The following is a 21282-nucleotide window of genomic DNA, read 5'->3' as shown; positions in this document are numbered from 1 at the left end:
GGTTCTAATTGTATGTCCAAGTTGGTACTTGCTGTCCAACAAGTGTAATGCCATTCCTCGGAGTATGTCCATTCCTATAATCCACTCTTTGATAGGAGTGATTAGGACCTTACATTCCCTTAGTCAAGTCAAGTCAAGTGGGTTTTATTGTCATTTCAACTACATACAGAGAACACAGTGAAACGAAACAACGTTCCTCCAGGACCATGGTGCAACATAGACAGTGCATACAAGACACAAGTGCAACACAAACAAACAAGTGTGAACAGACAACACAACACAGTACAGACCAGAGAATAATAAATAATTGCCGGTAGTGTGCAAATTGTGCAATGTGTAATAAATAGAGTCCAGTGAGGTAGTAAAGTTATTAGTGCAAATGCTTTGTGCAAAAATGCTTCCCCTTTTTTCCTGGGGTAAATGGTTGGAGAGAGAGAGAGAGAGAGAGAGAGAGGGAGAGTGTACATGTACCAGAAAGATATCAGTTCAGAAGTTGAGTTGTGTTGAGGAGTCTGATGGCTTGGGGGAAGAAGCTGTTGCAGAGTCTGGTCGTGTTGGACTGGATGCTGCGGTACCTTCTTCCTGATGGCAGGAGGGAGAACATTCTGTGTGAAGGGTGGGTGGAGTCACCCACAATGCTGGTTGCTTTGCGGATGCAGCGGGTGGTGTAAATGTCCATGACGGAGGGGAGAGAGACTCCGATGATCCTCTCAGCTGTCCTCACGATGCGTTGGAGGGACTTGCGGTCAGAGGCTGTGCAGGTCCCAAACCAGGCAGTGATGCAGCTGCTCAGGATGCTCTCTATGGTTCCCCTATAGAAGAGGGTGAGGATGGGTGGAGGGAGACGGGCCTTTCTCAGCTTCCGGAGGAAGTAGAGACGCTGCTGGGCTTTCTTGGCTGTAGAGCTGGTGTTCAGGGACCAGGTGAGGTTCTCCGCTAGGTGGACACCAAGGAACTTGGTGCTCTTAACGATCTCCACAGAGGAGCCGTTGATGTTAAGCGGAGAGTGGTCCGGTCTTGATTTCCTGAAGTCAACAACCATTTCCTTGGTCTTCTCTACATTCCAGTGAAGGTTGTTGACTGTACACCAGTCTGTCAGCTGCTGCACCTCCTCTCTGTATGCTGACTCGTCGCCTTTGCTGATGAGACCCAGCACAATTGTATCATCGGCGAACTTTATGATGCTGTTAGAACTGTGTTTCACAACACAGTCATGAGTCAGCAGGGTGAACAACAGAGGACTCAGTACACTGCCCTGGGGTGCCCCAGTGTTCATGGTGATGGTGCTGGAGCTGCTTAGAGGGAGCTGCCCTGTTTTAGGCTTCACCCGTTTCTGTTTGCTCATAATGGGCTGCTCCCCATAGCCCTGTTATGGTCATAGGTATTCCCGGAAATTGGTGTGGGTTACCATGCATAAGGGTGGTCTCTGCCCCCATGTCCACTGATGCCCTAACCTGTTGTAAATTGTTTGCTTTCCAGTGGATGTCTACCTATACAAATGGTTTTTAATCCTGTGACCAGGTGCTAGTCTTAATTTCTTTATCATCTGGAACTTGTCTATTATCCTGGTAATGGCCCTTTTTTGGCTTTCACTTTCTTCTCCTCTTTCAGTTTAACAGTTTTTCTCTCTTCCTCTCCCCCCTCCTTGTCTAAAGAATCGAATTTAGAGGAGGACAATTCTTCCTGCCTAACCAATCACTGCCTTAATCCTACTACAGATTAATTTTGTGGAGGAACTGTTTTTAGTAAGGCAGCACTTAGCAGTTTTAGTAGTCAAGACCGTTGTTCCCAACTCGTCTGCATGCCCTATGCATTCGGCTTTTCACATCATAAGCTCACGTACATGCTGTCTACCATCAGATAGAGAATGCCATTTTAAGGTGGAACCAGGCCAGCTATCTTCTAAGCCATGCCTTTCCGACACCCTTTTTGCCTTTAGGGCCAATAGATTATTATCGCCTATATGCCCGTCCTCTTGAATCTTCTGATCCCTGCACTTGCGGGTCGTGGGACAATCCAACAAAATGGCTATGGTCATCCTTGTCAATTGACACCTGGTCATATAACCGCACCATTCAATTATCCAAAGGTTTGTTTGGTTTTTGTTTAAAACGCTCCATTGTGTCTTTTACTCACCTGTTGAATACACCTTTTTCCTATCTGGCTTCTTTGGCCTTAACTATTTGCCCAGCATCCTTCTCGGCCACCCCTGAGGGCTGCTTAACACACTGTTGTAACATGGTGCATTGAGCCTGAAGATGCCAGAGATGCTTTTCCAATGGCATCTATTAGATCTCTCACCTGCCTCTATATCAGCTAATGTTTCACATTTTCATGTAGCTTGCTTTATATACACTACACCCAACACCACTACTGCACTACACCCAACACTTCACGGCATCCTTGGGGTTCACGGGGACCCATCTCAGGCAGGTTACATTAAATATTTGAATTTGGGTTTTGAAAAACAACCATTAAATATTTGAATTTGGGTTTTGAAAAACAACCATTAAATATTTGAATTTGGGCTTTGAAAAACAACCATTAAATATTTGAATTTGGGTTTTAAAAACAACCATTAAATATTTGAATTTGGGCTTTGAAAAACAACCATTAAATATTTGAATTTGGGTTTTAAAAACAACCATTAAATATTTGAATTTGGGCTTTGAAAAACAACCATTAAATATTTGAATTTGGGCTTTGAAAAACAATCATTAAATATTTGAATTTGGGTTTTAAAAAACAACCATTAAATATTTGAATTTGGGCTTTGAAAAACAACCATTAAATATTTGAATTTGGGTTTTGAAAAACAACCATTAAATATTTGAATTTGGGTTTTTTAAAACAAGCGGTTGTAGTAGAGAAGCCCTGAAGGACATCCTGACAGAATCTGCAGCAGTTGAATTCGGCCCTCAGGGAGGAAGGCGTACGGTGCAGGCCCGGTGCTCTATGATTTAATATCAGTGTAATCAGACTGATTATGCTGGGATCAGTGTCTGAACTGATGAACGGGTGTAGTCGTTGGTGGAGAGCTGATTGATCTGTGTTTAGCTGAGAGTCGATTTAACAGCGGTTCATCGTTTATAGGCCGTCACTAAAATGTCATCATTCACGGCACAAGGGCAACTGTAACTCAGCGGAGGGTTAATTAATATGCTTGATGAATACATTAATCTTTACTGTGAGTGTGTGTGTGGGTGAGTGTGTGTGTGTGTGTGTGTGTGTGTGTGTGTGTGTGTGTGAGTGTGTGACCTCTTCTGTAGGACACACACACGGCGTGTAGCTGACTGTGCGAGTGTGAAGTGTGGGGTTTTTCACTTTTAAAAAGTTTAAAAAGTCCCCGTCACCTTGCTGACCCTGAGCACTGTACTGCCTGTTCACACACACACACACACACACACACACACACACACACACACACACACACACACACACTCTTCTTTAGAAGGACAGTGTACACTATTGATTGCAGAGGGATGTTTTTTTTCTATTAGCCTAGCAGGACCTCTTTTAAAAGGCTTGTCCTTGACGTCCCTCCCTCTGCATTTCGGTTCTCCTCTAGAACATTCCACAGACCACACAGCTTTAAGCTTTCACCTCAGCCGCTGGGATCTGTGGTTTCCAGGGATTGAGGAAATGTACGGTAAAGTGTACGTTCAAAATGAATTCATAACAGATCATATTCATAACAAACTTAAAATACAATTTTAGTACATACTGAATCATTTATAGTAGGTACTGAATCATTCATAGCGGTTACTGAATCATTTACAGTAGACACTGAATCATTTATAGTAGATTCTATATCATCATAACAGTTACTGAATCATTTACAGTAGACACTGAATCATCTATAGTAGATTCTATATCGTCATAACAGTTACTGAATCATTAATAGTAGATACTGAATCATTAATAGTAGATACTGAATCATTTATAGTAGATTCTATATCATCATAACAGTTACTAAATCATTAATAGCAGAGACTGAATCATTTATAGTAGATACTGAATGATTCATTACGGTTACTGAATCCTGTCTAGTATTTTTGGAATCATTTATTGCAGTTACTGAATTGTTTATTGTGGATACTGAATCGGTATAGTCAATAATGAATCATTTATTGTAGTTAGAGTTATTTGTTGCAGTTAATAAATCATTTATAGTAGCCACTGAATCATTCACTACAGTAACTGAATCATTTATAGTATTTTGGTAATCATTTATAGCAAATACTGAATTATTTACAGTACACACAGAATCATTCATAGTAGTTACTGACTCATTTATAGTACATACTGTATCATATATAGAAGTTACTGACTCATTTATAGTACATACTGTATCATATATAGTAAATACTGAATAACTTATAGAAATGATCATTTACAGAAGTTACTGATTCATTTGTGGTACATATTGAATCATTTATTCATTAATAATAGTAATCATATTAATAATAGTGCTTAAATGATTAACATTTATTAAAAGTTAAATGAAAATGTTCAGTGAGGCCTGAACACATGTGAACACACACCATCATCATAGTACATGCTCATGTGAGGGACCTCTGTTGAGTGTGTGTCAGGATTGGCTTTTCTGGGTTTTTATTTTATGATGGAGCTGTTGTGTCAGATAGCCACCAGAGGGCAGTGTTGCTTCTAGTCTAAAAATTCTAACCCTGCAGAGAGACCTGTTCATTGCCCGTCTCCAGACTAACAGCTTCACTTATGAAGAAGAATTCCACAAACTTCTTTACATTTTTACATTAATTACATGTTTAAGGTGTAAACCGAGTCATTCAGAGTGGGTTTGGTGTGAAGAGCTCGCTTGGAATGAAACGTACCCAGAACTGTTCACAGAGGGTCATACGTTCTACAACCTTATGCAGTTGGTCATTGGGCCAGAATGTCTATGCTTAATGAATGTGCCATTTAAAAATATATATATAATTGGCTGTAAATTCCACAACTAGATCTACTTTCTACATTAGATCGTAATTTCCAGAAATTTCTGAAAGTCTAATTTTTTGAGTTTTCCATTGGGCCAGCATCATTTCTATAATATTCTGAAGGTTTGCCATTGGCCAGCATCATTTCTATAACATTCTGAAGGTTTGCCATTGGCCAGCATCATTTCTATAACATTCTGAAGGTTTGCCATTGGGCCAGCATCATTTCTATAACATTGTGAAGGTTTGCCATTGGGCCAGCATAATTTCTATAACATTCTGAAGGTTTGCCATTGGGCCAGCATCATTTCTATAACATTGTGAAGGTTTGCCATTGGGCCAGCATTATTTCTATAACATTGGGAAGGTTTGCCATTGGGCCAGCATCATTTTTAGAACATTCTGAAGGGTTGCCATTAAACCAGCATAATTTCTATAACATTGTGAAGGTTTGTCATTGGGCCAGCATCATTTCTAGAACATTGTGAAGGTTTGCCATTGGGCCAGCATCATTTCTATAAAACTGTGAAGGTTTGCCATTGGGCCAGCATCATTTCTATAACATTGTGAAGGTTTGCCATTGGGCCAGCATCATTTTTAGAAAATTCTGAAGGTTTGCCATTGGGCCAGCATCATTTCTATAACATTGTGAAGGTTTGCTATCGGGCCAGCATCATTTCTACAACATTCTGAAGGTTTGCCATTGGGCCAGCATCATTTTTAGAACATTCTGAAGGTTTGCCATTGAACCAGCATCATTTCTATAACATTGTGAAGGTTTGCCATTGAGCCAGCATCATTTCTATAAAATTCTGAAGGTTTGCTATTGGGCCAGCATCATTTCTATAACATTGTGAAGGTTTTCCATTGAGCCAGCATTATTTCTATAACATTGTGAAGGTTTGTCATTGGGCCAGCATCATTTCTAGAACTTTCTAAAGGTTTGTCATTAGGCCAGCATCATTTCTAGAACTTTCTAAAGGTTTGTCATTAGGCCAGCATCATTTCTATAACATTGTGAAGGTTTCCCATTGGGCCAGCATCATTTCTAAAACATTGTGAAGGTTTGTTATTGGGCCAGAATACTTTCTAGAACATTCTGAAGCTTTGCCAGTGAGCCAGCATAATTTCTAGAACTTTCTAGAGGTTTGTCATTGGGCCAGCATCATTTCTGATGTCTAACATGAAAGAATAATGTTTAAATTTCATCACAGAACCATAATGACAGGCGTTGATAATGGTGTTATCTGTGGAGTCACTGTCTGGCTGAAGCTTTGGTGAGCTGACAAATAGCTGCTAAAAGTCTCTTAAGAGACTGCAGGCCGCTCCCCTTCATTATCTAGACCAAGCGTGAACATGGTCTCAGAGCTTCTGAGGTGGAAAATAAAACTCCCACAGAGAGCTCGGCCAGCAACCCTCTCACTGCGCCCTCTGTGTGGGGATGACATCATTTCCCAGTCTCTTGGTGATTGTGTGGTAATTGTGCACCTGAACCCAGAGGAAACTGGAGTCACGCAGGGTTTCGCACTCCGTCTTGTGACCTGGGAGCTGTTTTTTCCCTCAGCGGAGCTTCAGCAGAATACGGAATACAGGAACCCAGAGCAGCAGACCTGTAACAAACACAGAGCAGCTTTTAGTGTCGGACAAAACCCTGTATCTCCATTTTTGCTGTATATCAGATATATATCATATATCAGTCCTTTCTCAATGCGGTCAGTCCTGTCTCAACACCATCCGTCCTTTCTAAACACGATCAGTCCTGTCACAACACCATCAGTCCTGTCTCAACACCATCCGCCCTGTCTCAACACCATCCGCCCTGTCTCAACACCATCCGCCCTGTCTCAACACCATCAGTCCTGTCTCAACACCATCAGTCCTGTCTCAACACAATCCGCCCTGTCACAACACCGTCTGTCCTGTCACAACACCATCCACCCTGTCTCAACACCATCCGCCCTGTCACAACACCATCCGCCCTGTCACAACACTGCCAGTCGTGTCTCAACACAATCCGTCCTGTCTGTCCCACTGTCTGTCCCGTCACAACAAAATCCTTTCTGTCTCAACACCATCAGTTCTGTCTCAATGCGGTCAGTTCTGTCCCAACACCATCTATCCTGTCAAAACACCATCTGTCCTGTCTTAACACAATCCGCCCTGTCTCAACACCGTCAGTCCTGTCTCAACACTATCTGTCCTGTCACAACAAAATCGTTCCTGTTTCAACACCATCTGTCCTGTCTCAACACCACGCATCCTGTCAGAGCACTGTTAGTCCTGTCTCAACACAAAGCGTTATATTCTAAAAATGGACTATTTGAGAAAACAGTGATGGATTAATGCCTGTAACAGTTCAGATGAGGGTGAAGATATATATCCAACATTCTACATGTGTAAAAAAAATACCATGCTAAAAACAGTCAGGGACGTGTGACCAAGGAGAAAATGCTTGAAACGATGAAACCATTCAAACGGATGCAGATTTGTCCGTGACAGAGTCCTGACCTGTCCTTCGTTTGACTCTGTCCTCAGGTTCTACAGTAAGGCTCGTCTTTTGAGGTGAAATGTACGTGTCTGGTAGAATGCCTGGTATATTGTCCTCACCTCATCTACCATGATGTCATTTAGATGATACTGTAGCGGACACTGCCAAGCTGTGGCTGTGAGTCGTTGTCATGGTGAGCGTTGTTATGGTGGGGAAATGTTTGTGAGGGAACTGCAGCGTAAAACAGAGACCTGTGAGACGAAGAAGAAGGTCATTCGGTTGAACCCCATCTTTACACCCTTACCTGAGACCCAGTTCTAGCTAACTGGAAGAATACCCCCCCCCCCCAAACTCACTCTGTCTCTCTCTCTCTCTCTCTCTCACTCACTTACACTCTCTCTCTCTTTCTCTGGTTGCTAGGAGACAGTGTAAGTTCAGGCTCAGATGGCTCTATAGGGTTCTTGTAGGCTCTTGACTTTGACAAGGAAACAACACACCCTCTCTCTCTCTCACTCTCTCTCTCTCTTTCTCTCTCTCACTCTCTCTCTCTCTCTCTCTCACTCACTCTCGCGCTCTCATTCTTTCTACCTGCTTCCTTCTTCCTGCTGTAATTAAAGTGTGTGTAGAAATCTTCATTACAGATAATGACCGACAGTCCGATTAACAGTCTGTTGTTATTTGCAATGAGGAGTTTATGAAGGGGGGCTCGGTTTCGTTTGGACAGCAGAGAGAGGGGTCCGGATGGCCCGCGCAGACTCTGCCAACTGAAGGGGGCAGTACTGATCCTCAATGCTGTGGAATATCATACACTATATGTCCAAATGTTTGTGGACACCCCTTCTAATGTGTGCATATAGCTACTTTTATACAGCGACACAGCTTGTCTAGTCCCTGTAGAGAAGAAGAAGAAGTACTGCCAATAGAATAGGACTACCTGGAGCTGATCAACACTGATGTACCTACTCGCACCATGCTGCTGCATAATGCCAGGTGTGGGCTGTAGAAGGGTATAAAGCCCCCCAGCATTGGGATAAGTCTGACCTCACGAATGTGCGCATGGCCGAATGCCATCCAATCCGCACAGCAATGTTCCAGAACCTATCTAGTGAAAAAAACTGTTGTTACACTCTTAAACAAAGGGGGTTCTTCTGGGGTTCTTCTTATGTAAAGGCAGTGGTTTTGTATCTGGATGATTTATTGGTTCTCAGCCTGGTTTGAGTGAGTCTTCAGTAAGGCTTCATTAAAATCCAGGCCTGGTAGACTTGGGGAAAAGGTCTCTGTCCATATGTTTGGTGTTTAGAGTGTGTGTGTGTGTGTGTGTGTGTTAATCAGACAGCTGTATGTTGAATTCGTATTCTGTGCAGAGTGCAGATGATCATCTAGCAGCAGCAGAAGGGGAGAGTAATGAAGTACACCTGCTCTCAGTACAGTACTCAGCTCCGCTCCTCCTGATGACCTACTTTCTGTCGGAGTCCAGTTCAGTCTGTGCGGCTCTTCTTCCGTGGCTTACTGGTAACCATTACACTGCCGGACCTAGCCACACCTATGCTGTGGTGCAGCTGCCTGCTCTCAAACGCCAACACTAAGTGGACAGCGTCTAGGATTACTTCATCAATTCAGCGACTTTCTCTGCTGTCCAGGGATGAAGGCTGTCCACAAGCTTCTGGAGGACCCTCCCCAGCATTGTGCTGTGGGGGTCTCTGGCGTGATGAATGGTGAGCTCCAGCCAATACCTTTGGGATGAGTTGAGTAGTGTCAGAACTAGTCACCCAACACTAGAACCAAACCTTGCTGATGCCTTTACTCTGTTTTGGGGTTGCTTGCAATCAAATCCTTCTCACTGCAATGTTCCAACATGTAGGGAGGCAGACCCAAAGGGCCAATAGTCTTGATTTCAGGAGAGGTGTTGGAAGAGCAGGCGTCTACAAACAGTAGTGCTCCTGCACTGACCTCTGAAGGGATGGTGAAGGACTCCTGTCATTACAGTTTTTGGACAAAAGTATTGGGACACCCACTCATTCATTGTTCCTTCTACAAAGAGTTTCTCCTGCTTTAGCTGGAGTGACTGTCAGACGTTCTGCTGGATTCTGGAGGTGGGGTTCTCTGAAGTGATGAATGGAGCTCCATCTAATACCAGAACAAAAGGTTGAGGCTGTTGTTGAAGCAAAGGGGGACAAAACCAAAGGGGCTGATACCCTTGATGTGCAGATGTCCACAAATTTTTGACCACATGGAGTGTGTTAAGTTATATGTTACGTGTTCTTGGAGTCTCACACTCTTTATTCAGAGCAAGCATGAAGTACAGCTGCCCTCCATGGTGTGTGTGTGTGTGTTAACACAGCATGGCTCCATTCCATCTCACCATCTCCAGGTGATATGGTGATGCACTGTCAGTCTCGGTTCCTGAGGCTACGCTCCTGGAATAAGGAAGATGTACACACACACACACACACACACACACAAACTCAGAATGAGATAATGGTCATTTCTGGCTGAACTGGCTGGGATTGCTCTCTCTCTCCGTCTGCCTGCTTATTACTGCTGTTCATTAAGAATAAAATGAAGGGAAGACCCTTTCCCTTCCACACACACACACACACACACACACACACACACACACACACACAAACACACACACACATACACACATACACCTTGATTAGTTGTCAGACAGCATCCCTTTCCCCATACATCTTCTTTTCAACATCACCTGCTCTTAACCAGAATTCTCTCTCTCTAACACACACACACACACACACACACACACACACACACACGTCACACTCCTCAGTAGATGGTCACGTCGCCTGAGGAATAAAGGGAGGCGCTGGATCTGAAAGGGAGGGAAGAGAAGGAATAATTCGTTTATGCAAAGAGGAGGAGAAATATTTACAGCCGGGAGAAAAATGACAATTACAGTGTGTGTGTGTGTGTGTGTGTGTTTACCCCAGCAGCCTAATGAGAAGATTCCCATATTAACACACACAGTCGTAGCAGAATCGCTGCCTCCAGGCAGTTGCTAGGATGTTGCTACGTGGTCACTAGGGTCAAACTGTTTAGGTAGGTGGTTGCTAAAATGGAGCTGTTTAGTAGTTGCTAGGTGGCTGCTAGGTGGTTTCTTTGGTGTTGAAAGGTGAAAGGTTGCTAGTGGTCACTTGGGTGATTGCTATTGCTATCCAGGTGCGAGAGAGAGCAAGGACAGTTACACACATGGACAAAATTGTCGGTACCCCTCAGTTAATGAAAGAAAAACCCACAATAAATAAAAATTCTATAAAAATGACCAATGAGGACACCACTGAAAAGAAAATCATAAAAGAAATCATAAAAAAGCAAGACTGAAATTTGCTAACCTACATGTTTACAAGCCCCAAAGCTTCTGGGAGAATGTCCTATGGACCAATGAGACAAAAATGGAACTTTTTGCCAAGGCACATCAGCTCTATGTTCAAAGATGGAAAAATGAAGCATATCTACTGTGAAACATGGAGGAGGCTCTGTTATGTTCTGGGGCTGCTTTGCTACATCTGGCACAGGGTGTCTTGAATCTGTGCTGGGTGCAATGAAATCTCAAGACTATCAAGGGATTCTAAAGAGAAATGTGCTGCCCAGAGGAGTGGGCCAAAATACCTGCTGAGAGGTGCAGAAGTCTCATTGACAGTTACAGGAATCGTTTGATTGCAGTGATTGCCTCAAAAGGTTGTGCAACAAAATATTAAGTTAAGGGTACCGTCATTTCTGTCCAGGCCTGTTTCATGAGTTTATTATTTTAAATATTTATGTTGAAGCATGGTTAAAAAGCAATGTCTGACTTTCATTGGTTAATTTTCAGATTTTTCAGATTCAGGTTATTTCTGTGACCATTTCATTAACCGAGGGGTACCAACAATTTTGTCCACATGTGTACACTCTCTGGGACTCCCAGTCACTGACAGATAGCTGGGGCATCACCAGGAATTTAACCTGTGACCTCGTCTGGACAAGGCCAACACTTGGGCCAGCCGGCTGATGTAGGTGTAACACTGAACTCCAGCCTCTCCTGCAATAGAGGTTTTTCTGAATGTGGAATGTGTGTGTGTTTGTGTGTGTGTGTGTGAGAGAGAGAGAGAGACAACACAGAGGGAGGGGGAGATGGCACGGGTGTGGGCTGATGGAAACGAAAAAAGATCGGAACATTATGAGAAACACACAAACTCAATATTGAGGAACAGCGGAGGACAATTTAATCACATTGTGCTGAGAGAGGCTGTGGATGTGTGGGAAAGAGAGACAGACAATTTGTATAAACCCAGGAGTTCCTGTGTGTGTGTGTGTGTGTGTGTGTGTGTGTGTGTGTGCAGTCTACTGAGAGTATCCTCCACTCGTTCTGATAATAAAACATCCAAAACAAAGCAATAACCTGAATTACTGTCTCTGAGAGTGTGTGTTGGCTGTGGGAGAGACCGCAGCGGCCGCAGCTTTTACTGCTTTTACTGGGTGTGTTATGGAATGGCGCTGAGAACTCTCTGGAAGAGTGCTCCACACACTATCAGCGCTGAGATATATATGATATATTAAATATATATATATATATGACATTAAAAATGGTTTCATTAGCTGATGAAAAAGAACCATTTCTCAAATCCTCAAATCATGCAGAGGCTTCTAAAATCTTCTTCCATGAAGGAAATCTTCTTCCATCTCACCTTCCAGTGGAAGTCAAAGTAAAAAGATCTAAGTCACATCATTTTTTTGTGCGACATTGATTTGCATGAGAAATTCTCCACAAGGCTTTTAGAGCGATTAAGCAATTACATGTAGTATTAGTAATTAGTATTAGCAATTAGCAATTATGCTTAGCATTAGAAAATAGCAAATAGGCTAAGTAATTAGTATTAGCCTTAGTAACTAGTAATTAGTAATTAGGCTTAGTATTAGCATTAGTAACTAGTAATTAGGTTTAGTAGTAGCATTAGTAATCAGCAATTAGTCTTAGTACTAGTCATTAACAATTCTGCTTAGTATTAGTAACTAGTATTAGTATTTAGCAGAGACCTCTACCTTTGTACTTGTTTTGCTGCTTTCAGTCCACCAGTTTGGTCCCAACGGCTGCTCGGGGTGGTAGGTTCCGGTTTTGGACGAGGGGTCTACTTCACTTATTGGTCAGATGACTGGCTCAGAGCTCTTAGTCAGGAGTGGTGGGAACCTACTGACAGTGGTCCGAAGGAGGACAAATCATAAACTGGCATCGGAGTTCGAGCAGGACTGGCAGAAGGGCTACTGTGGCACAGAGATGTTTAATGATGGTTATCAGAGGAACACCACGCAACACAGTGCAGCGCCCCCTGCTGGGTAGGTGCAGACCAGTCAGATTGCCTATGCTGACCCCTGCTCGCCTGCTGTCGCCTACAAGAGCGATGGAAGAAGGTCGTCTAGTGTGAGGAGTCCTGTTTTCTCTTATGTCAACTTAAGATACCACAGATCCCACCATCAGAGGTCCTGTAGAGGAAGCTGTTCTGGTGGCCACCAGATGACGATCAGTGTGTTAGGCAGGTGGTCTTAATGTTTTTACTCCTTTTTCTGCAATGAAATGTTTCCAAACAAAGCCCAAACCTGACATGCAGCAGAGCTCCAGCCAGAACCAGGGCGCCTTTGTTCTGACAGCTTGGGCTGACTGTGAGAGTTTTTCTATCTGGCGTTCGTTCTGTCGGCTGATTGCTCAGGAGACGGCGCCGTCCACTCAGAGCGCTGAGCTGCAGCTGAGTCTCCATCAAACACAAGTGGGTTCTGCTGAATCACGCAAGTGAATCACTGTGGACGAGGACTGAGGAGACAAACCCGGGGCCATCGTTAAAGAGTCTGGTGGGTTTTGTTGCTCAGCGCAGCCCAAGAAAAAAGGACAGGCAGGACATGAGTCCAGAAGCACAAAGTGTGGGACACTCCCTGAGACCAGTTCCACTGCAAGGTCTGTAAGACCCAGGGGGTGTAGCAGATGAGGAGGACAGGGGGGACAGGGGGACTCTCAAAGCACATGACCTCAAACCTCAAGAGCATTTCAAACCCTATGCAAAAACTCTGAAGACTGTGGCAGCTACCTGAAATACCATAGCAACCACTCTAGCAAGCACAAAGAAACACCCTAGCAACACCTTAGGACCCACATTGCAACACCCTAGAAACCACCTGTTGAACCTTAAAAAACACAACTGAAAAACAATACCCACTACGAAAGCAATCAAATTAGCAGCCACCTGAAGTACCATAGCAACCACCCAAGTAATGTACCAAGCAACACCACAACACCCACTTTTCAACACCGTAGCAAGCACCAGAAGTACCCTAGCAACCATCAAGAAACACCTTACCACCATCTTGGCAACACCTTAATGATGACCTAGATCTCTTCAGCAACCATCCGAAGTAGAATAGCCACTGCCATAGCAACCACCAGGAACACCCAACGCCTGAAGATTTTTACATCCACTTTGCAGCACCTCGGAAACCACCTAAGGTTCCATAGCAGCATGTGGACCGCCACAGCACCCACTTAGCAACCTCCTGGGACAATGTAGCATTGACATACGATAGTAAGAGCATAACAACAACAACAACCCACCAACCACCTGGGATACCATAGCAACCACTGAGCAGAAACAGTCTGCCTCATAGCCTGAATCCGAGCGGAATCTTCAGCTCATAAACACACGTCTCAGCTGATCCACTGCATCCAGGGTAAAGGAGAAATAGTGTCCATTGATTTTTGGCCAAACTATTACTTTAAGACCCCACTGTGAAGCTTGCTCGCCCGCTCGCTCTCCCTCTCCCTCTCTCTCCCTCTCTGTTTGACCAGTCGTGCCTTTCGAGCTGCTTCAAACCCTGACGTTAGACAGCAAACTCACTCTCCCACAGAGTGCGCCTCACTGCTGCGCCTGTGTGCCTGTGTTCCTGTGTGTGTGTGTGTGTGTGTGTGTGTGTGTGTGTGTGTGTGTTTGACAGAGATGGAGAGAAAGCTAGGCCTTCTTTTAGCATCAGCAACTTTTGAGCAGGTACAGAAGCAACTAAAGAGACAAAACGTACATTAAAAAGTGAGAGACAAAGACTGGAGAGAGACACAGCAACAACTGAAGAGAAACACAGCAAAGACTGGAGAGAGACAGCAAAGACGGGAGAGAGACAGCAAAGACGGGAGAGAAACACAGCAAAGACGGGAGAGAGACACAGCAAAGACTGGAGAGAGACACAGCAAAGACTGGAGAGAGACAGCAAAGACGGGAGAGAGACAGCAAAGACGGGAAAGAAACACAGCAAAGACGGGAGAGAGACAGCAAAGACGGGAGAGAAACACAGCAACGACGGGAGAGAGACAGCAAAGACGGGAGAGAAACACAGCAACGACTGGGGAGAGACAGCAAAGACTGAAGAGAAACACAGCAAAGACTGGGGAGAGACAGCAAAGACTGAAGAGAAACACAGCAAAGACTGAAGAGAAACACAGCAAATACTGGGGAGAGACAGCAAAGACTGAAGAGAAACACAGCAAAGACTGGAGAGAGACAGCAAAGACTGAAGGGAGAGACAGCAAAGACTGGGGAGAGACAGCAAAGACTGAAGAGAAACACAGCAAAGACTGGGGAGAGACAGCAAAGACTGGGGAGAGACAGCAATGACTGGAGATAGACAGCAAAGACTGGGGAGAGACAGCAAAGACTGAAGAGAAACACAGCAAAGACTGGGGAGAGACAGCAAAGACTGAAGAGAAACACAGCAAAGACAATTGGATAATTACTGGTGTAGTTTTGGATTTTACTGACCTAATTGCATATATGACTGACTTGGTTTCGGATGTGACTGGTGTAGTTCTGGATTTGATCAATGTTTCAGATGTGACTGATGTAGTTCTGGATTTGACCAATGTTTCAGATGTGACTGATATAGTACACGCAGTGGTCGATGCTGTTTCAGCTTTGACTGACAACGTAGGCTATAACTGATGCTGATTGCCGCTGTTCTGGCTAGGACTGATGTAGTTGCAACTGTGTTTCAGCATTGACTGATATGGTCTTGGCTTTGTCTGATCCTGTTCCAGCTCTGACAGATGAAGTTTTTGCAAAAGCCGGTGCCGTTTTGGCTATGACTGATGTAGCTCCACATATGACTGGTGCTATTTCAGCTTCAACTGAGGCTCTTTTGGGTATGATTCCTCAGTGGGACATTAATCTACTTGTTGAGGCAGCTTTCACATCGTGTATCTGTGATCTCCCGGTGAGGTCCCACTATGTTCCCTTCAAAGGCTCCAGCGGTCCTTCAGCTGAGGACTGGGGATCAGTTCCGTTTAGGAAAGCTAACTCCAGTTAAGGCATTTCTGTTGCCGCCTGCTCCGGGATGGCTTTGGGATGTCTGTTTTTTCGGTTTCCGGCTGTAAATGAGTGATCTACTGAACTTGAGTGACCGTGTCCTTCTGGATAACGATCGCAGGGTGAAATCATACAACGCTGGAGTCGATAAAGCTGGAAAAAACAGCAAACTAGTCAAACCTGAAGGCCTGAAGGTTTACCCGACTACACTTCAGCTGCAGATACGTTCCCATAGTTCAAATATTTATGGGCCTCCACTGCAGCAATGCCACTGGTCCGTCAATCAAAGCAAACTCCTGCTGTGGCCACTGGCACCCTGAGCCGTTCAGCCAATCAGATCCCCCGCTGCGCCTTTTACAGCCCAGCAGAGCCAATCACAGTCCACTTCAAAGACTACATCAAATACATGCAAATGACATGAAAAAAGCAATAGGATTTTGAACCTTGAGATTAAAGTTTGTGATGTTATTAAGCTTAAACTGAAACACTGAGAAGGGAAAGCTTTGTTGTGGTCCTTTTGATCTCTGTGGGCCACGTAATTAAAATGATTAGAAGTCTATTATTAAAGTTATCATTCTTTGATGGAACGTGTTTGAAGTCTGGTTCTTCTGAATGCTAATCTGTGCAAGTCAAAGCTGTCCTCATTGCAGAGCAGCCAAGGGCCTAGGGGGTCTGACATGGTAACCGATCCCCCCTGGCCCTGGGGTCAGTTTTAGTGCCAGTCCTGTGGCAGGGTTTTGTATTGATGCTTTAAAAATAATAAAGTGACTTTCACTCAACAGCAGAATCCAAGATGCCATGTAGGACCACCCGAAACTGGACATTTGAACCCGTTATTGACTTTAACCATTAACATGGTCATTAAAATCTCAAAAGTACTGATCTTTCTTACAAGATTATAAGAATTGTACAGCTTAAATTAGACATATTATTTTGGAAATTTTGATTGCTGAATTATTGTAAATTTGTAATATTTTTTTTGACAGTATATTGAAAATAAATCTTACATTTATCCAAAATTGTGACCTACTATTACATTTTTTTGACAGTATCATAAAATAATTTAAGAATGTTGAGTTACAATTTCGAAATCTTGATTTGTTTTTGACGGCGTATTGACATTTCTTATTGTCCTACAATTTTGACCTATTATTTTGAAAGTTTCTGAAATTTCTCAAAATAACTTCTTGAAACCAATTAACATTTTAATGTGAGTTATTTAAAAAAAAAATGGAATTCATGAAATATGTCAAAATTTAAATTTTTGTTTTTACATGTTTGTTTACTATCTCAATGTAGATGTTTTGTTTTTGACAGCATTATAATATGTTTTTATTTTAAAAGTTAAATTTAAATCTTTCTTTTTTTAAAAGTTTCTGGATTTTTAACATTTTGACAGCATCAAAAAAAAATTTTGACTTAATATCTCAAAATCTTGATTTGTTTTTTGAACATTTGACCTATTATTTCAAAGAATTTCTGGAATTTCTCAAAATAACTTTGATTTATTATAAATTGAGTTTTTATTTTTGTCTGACAGTTTATTCAACATATTGAAATAATTTCTTGTTTTCCTATATTCTGATCTACTATTTCAGAAGTGTCCGGACCTTTTAAAATGTTGACAGTATCAGAAAATAATTTAATACTTTCTTACAATTTTGACTTTCTATCTTTTGACAGTGTATTCTCTTTCAGTTTTGATCTATTATTAAACAAGTTTCTGGAAATATTCAAAATAACTTCTACTTAACATTTTAATGTGACTAATTTTCTTAGAATTTGATCATAATACTTTTTTCAAAATGTTTTACTCGGTATCTCAAAATATTTTCTTTTCTCAAAAAGTGATACTATTTAGAAATGTTACCAAACTGATAATAGGGACTTAACGAATGTAATTATTAGAAATTGTGGAATACTATGTCAAAGTGTGAGGAAGTAACGTGAAGACAGATGTGCTACAGGCCGAACATCTGTATGAGCAGTGAGTGGAAGCCGGGGATAGTAATAAGGACCTCTGGCTGTGTGATATTCAGCTACTGCAGAGTGGGGTTAACCCTTAGTGCTCGCGCTGTCCTCAGGCGTGGTGTTTGTGTATTCTGGTGTGTTTTGGATTGGTTTGGTCTCGACGGGGAGTGTGTGTCGTTATGGTGAACGAACCTGCGGCCTGCGTTGCCACGGGGACCGCAGCAGTGTTTCATAAAAGCTTTTCATTACAGATTTATGACTTTTCCCTTCTCCTCCTCATTTCTGCTCAGCCTTCCACACCGAGGCTGATCTCCAGAGCAAAAGAGCCCCCCTGAATAAAACATGACCATTCTCATTCTCTCTCTCTCCCTCTCTCTCTCTCTCTCTCTCCCCCATTTCTATTCTTTCTCCCCCTCTCTCCTTTTTATATGTATCTATATATCTCTCTCCCATTTCTATTCTCTCTCTCTCTCCCCCCAATTCATTATCTCTCTCTCTCACACACACACACACACATCATTTCTCTCTCTCTCTCTCTCTCTCTTTTCATCTGTTGTCAGAAGAGTTTACTGCTTCAGGGAGAAATTGAGAGAGAGAGAGAGACAGAGAGATGGCGAGAGGGCGAGCGAGGGCAAGCAAGGAACATGCTAGTGAAACTACTCATTATTCATGATTGGAAGGGATGAACAGTCTGTGTGTGTGTGTGTGTGTGTGTGTGTGTGTGTGTGTAGGCGTAAGAGAAAGTGAGTTCTACACTGTAAGAGGGTGTACTGGTGTGCAAAAGAGAATGGAGTATGTGTGTGTGTGTGTGTGCCATGCTGCGCTCTGTCACCTCTCTGACACCTACTGCTGACTTCCTGTCCCAACAGAAAACGCTTTACTGCCTTCCTTCCTAATGAGAGAGAGAGAGAGAGAGAGAGAGAGAGAGAGACATGAGGGCGAGACATTCATATGAATGAATGAAAATTAAATGGTTCACTGAAATGCATGAAATCTGAACGTGGCCGTTCTGTTGAGTGGTCTCGGAATTCCTGCCCCTCGCCTCCACACCAGCTAACAAACGCCGGTGCCGTCCAACATCGGGAGAGTGCGATCTAGCCACCCGGAGAGAGCACGGCTAATTGTGCCCACTCAGACTCTGGCTGCTGATGGCAAAGCAGCGTGGCCCGGGAGCCCAGTCTAGCGTCCCTCTCTCCCCGTGTAATGGGGTGGCTGAGAGTATGTTCAGTGGGACAATCAGCTGGGTAACATCACCTTGGTGGCTTGAAGGTTTTAGGAGCAGTAGAGATCAGCTGATCCCTCATTCCTACACAACAAATGAAGGAAGAGGTCTGGAGCTGGTTGTAGGCATGGGATTTGGTAGATGGTTAAGGAAACTCTCAGAAGTGCCCCGAAGCGTTCCACATCAACTGTCAAATCAAAATCAAATCAAATCAAATTTTATTTGTCACATACATAGTCATACACAGTATAACTTGCAGTGAAATGCTTTTATGACAGTCTGCCCACATCAAAGCTATACAATAAAGATCTACATTTAAACTTAACTAAACCTTAACTTAATGAAGTAAAGTGCAAAAGTGCAAAAGAAAAAAAAAAAAAGAATAAGTTACATTTAAGTTAAAAAATAAAATATGAAAAATGAAAATATAGAAATATAGAAATATAAGCAAAAAAAAATATATATATAAATATATATACACAGATGAAATAGTGCGTGTCTGTGTGTGTGTATATATATATATATATATATATATATATATGTATGTATACATATGTACATATTTATCTGTATGTGAGTGTATGTGTGAGTTAAAAAGAAATATTTTCGTTATTGTCCGTAGTGAGTTTTCCGCGAGCCATGGTTGTGTATTGTAGTGAGTGAGGGTCCAGTTTGTGTATGTAGATACTTTAATTTAATGTCCTAGTCCCTGTCTCCATTCAGGGCACAGATGGCTTGTGGAAAGAAGCTCCTCCTCATTCTCTCTGTGTTAGCCTTCAGGGTTCTTAAGCGTTTCCCCGAGGGCAACAGAGAAAACAGTCCATTGTTGGGATGACTGGGGTCCTTCACAGTCTTCTTGGCCTTGGTCCAACACCGCTTCTTGTAGATGGACTGCAGGTCAGGAAACTCCATCCTAGTGATTCGCTCTGCTGAACGTCTCACTCGTCGTAGCGCTTGCCTGTCCTGCTTGGTGCTGTTCCCAAACCAGACTGTGATGTTCCCCATGAGGATGCTCTCGATGGTGCAGGAGTAGAAGGATCGTAGTACCTTGGAGGGCAGTCTGAAGTCCCTCAGTCGTCTCAGGTGGTATAGGCGCTGACGAGCCTTCTTCGTTATGGTGTTGATGTGGCAACTCCATGACAAGTCCTGAGAGATGGTCACTCCAAGGTATTTGAAGCTTTCTACCCTATCCACTGCCGTTCCACTGATGTGAACAGGTTGGTAGCTCCTCTGCTGTTTCCTTCTAAAGTCCACAATCAGCTCCTTCGTTTTGCTGGCATTTAGCTGGAGATTATTATCCTGGCACCAGTTCTCCAGGGTTCTAATCTCTCCCAGGTAGGCCTTCTCGTTATTTCCTGAGATCAGGCCCACCACAACTGTGTCGTCAGCAAACTTAATGATGTTGGTGGAGCTGGAAGTGGCTTTGCAGTCTGAGGTGTACAGCGAGTACAGCAGAGGGCTAAGGACACAGCCCTGAGGGGCTCCGGTACTGAGGGTGAGGGTGGGTGAGACATGCTTGCCTACCCGAACAGCTTGTGGTCTGTTAGTCAGGAAGTTGGAGATCCAGTCACAGATGGATGGGTGGAGACCTAGACCTTCCAGCTTTGTGGTGAGTCTTGAGGGAATAATAGTGTTAATTGCTGAACTGTAGTCCACAAACAGCATTTTAACATAATTACCCCTCCCAGCATCCAGATGTGTCATCGATGTGTGGAGAAGGTGAGCGATGGCATCATCTGTGGAACGGTTTGGACGGTATGCAAACTGAAACGGGTCCAGGGTGTCTCTCACCAGCTTCTCGAAGCACTTCATCATGACTGATGTGAGGGCGACTGGGCGGTAGTCGTTGAGGCAGGCTGGCTGTGGTCCAAACATGGTGGAGGCACTGCTATGATTTGGAAAACATGTATGGCTGTCAGTGGGAACCGGGTTACTGGTGTTCCCGGAGATGTTCTTCTAAAAGACCTCGACTTTCTGCTCAGAGGGCGCTTTACACTACCGATGGGACAAGGAGCCAAAACATACGGCAAAAGGCAACCCAAGAAATTCATAGGCCCTTTCCAGTTGGTTGCTAGGGTGTTGCTTGGTGGTTGCTATGCTGTCTGGCTTGCCTAAATGTTAAACGGTTTGGTTGCGATCATAAAATAAACATGTGGAAGTTCGTAGAAAGGGGTTCCTTTCTGTACCCTTGCTGTAATAGACCGGTTAGAAGCAAGTACTGAAGATTTTCCACCCAACACACACACACACACACACACACACACACACACACACCTTTCCCTGTGACCCACTTTCAGATGAACCTGTTAA

General features: G+C 43.4%; 1 long non-coding RNA gene across 1 annotated transcript; it reads right to left on the bottom strand.

Moving 5' to 3' along the window:
* Positions 1-4430: 4430 nt before the first annotated feature.
* On the bottom strand, positions 4431-12766 carry LOC140539532 (uncharacterized). The gene is made up of 3 exons (XR_011977834.1): positions 12487-12766; positions 7566-7697; positions 4431-6568 (listed from the first exon to the last, which is right to left on the bottom strand). It is a non-coding gene; the product is annotated as an uncharacterized lncRNA (long non-coding RNA).
* Between the last annotated feature and the right edge of the window lie 8516 nt (positions 12767-21282).

Source organism: Salminus brasiliensis, chromosome 18, assembly GCF_030463535.1.
Source record: "Salminus brasiliensis chromosome 18, fSalBra1.hap2, whole genome shotgun sequence".
NCBI classification, from domain to species: domain Eukaryota; kingdom Metazoa; phylum Chordata; class Actinopteri; order Characiformes; family Bryconidae; genus Salminus; species Salminus brasiliensis.
Note: the sequence above shows the minus strand (reverse complement) of the source record. Positions and strands in the feature narration are given on the sequence as shown.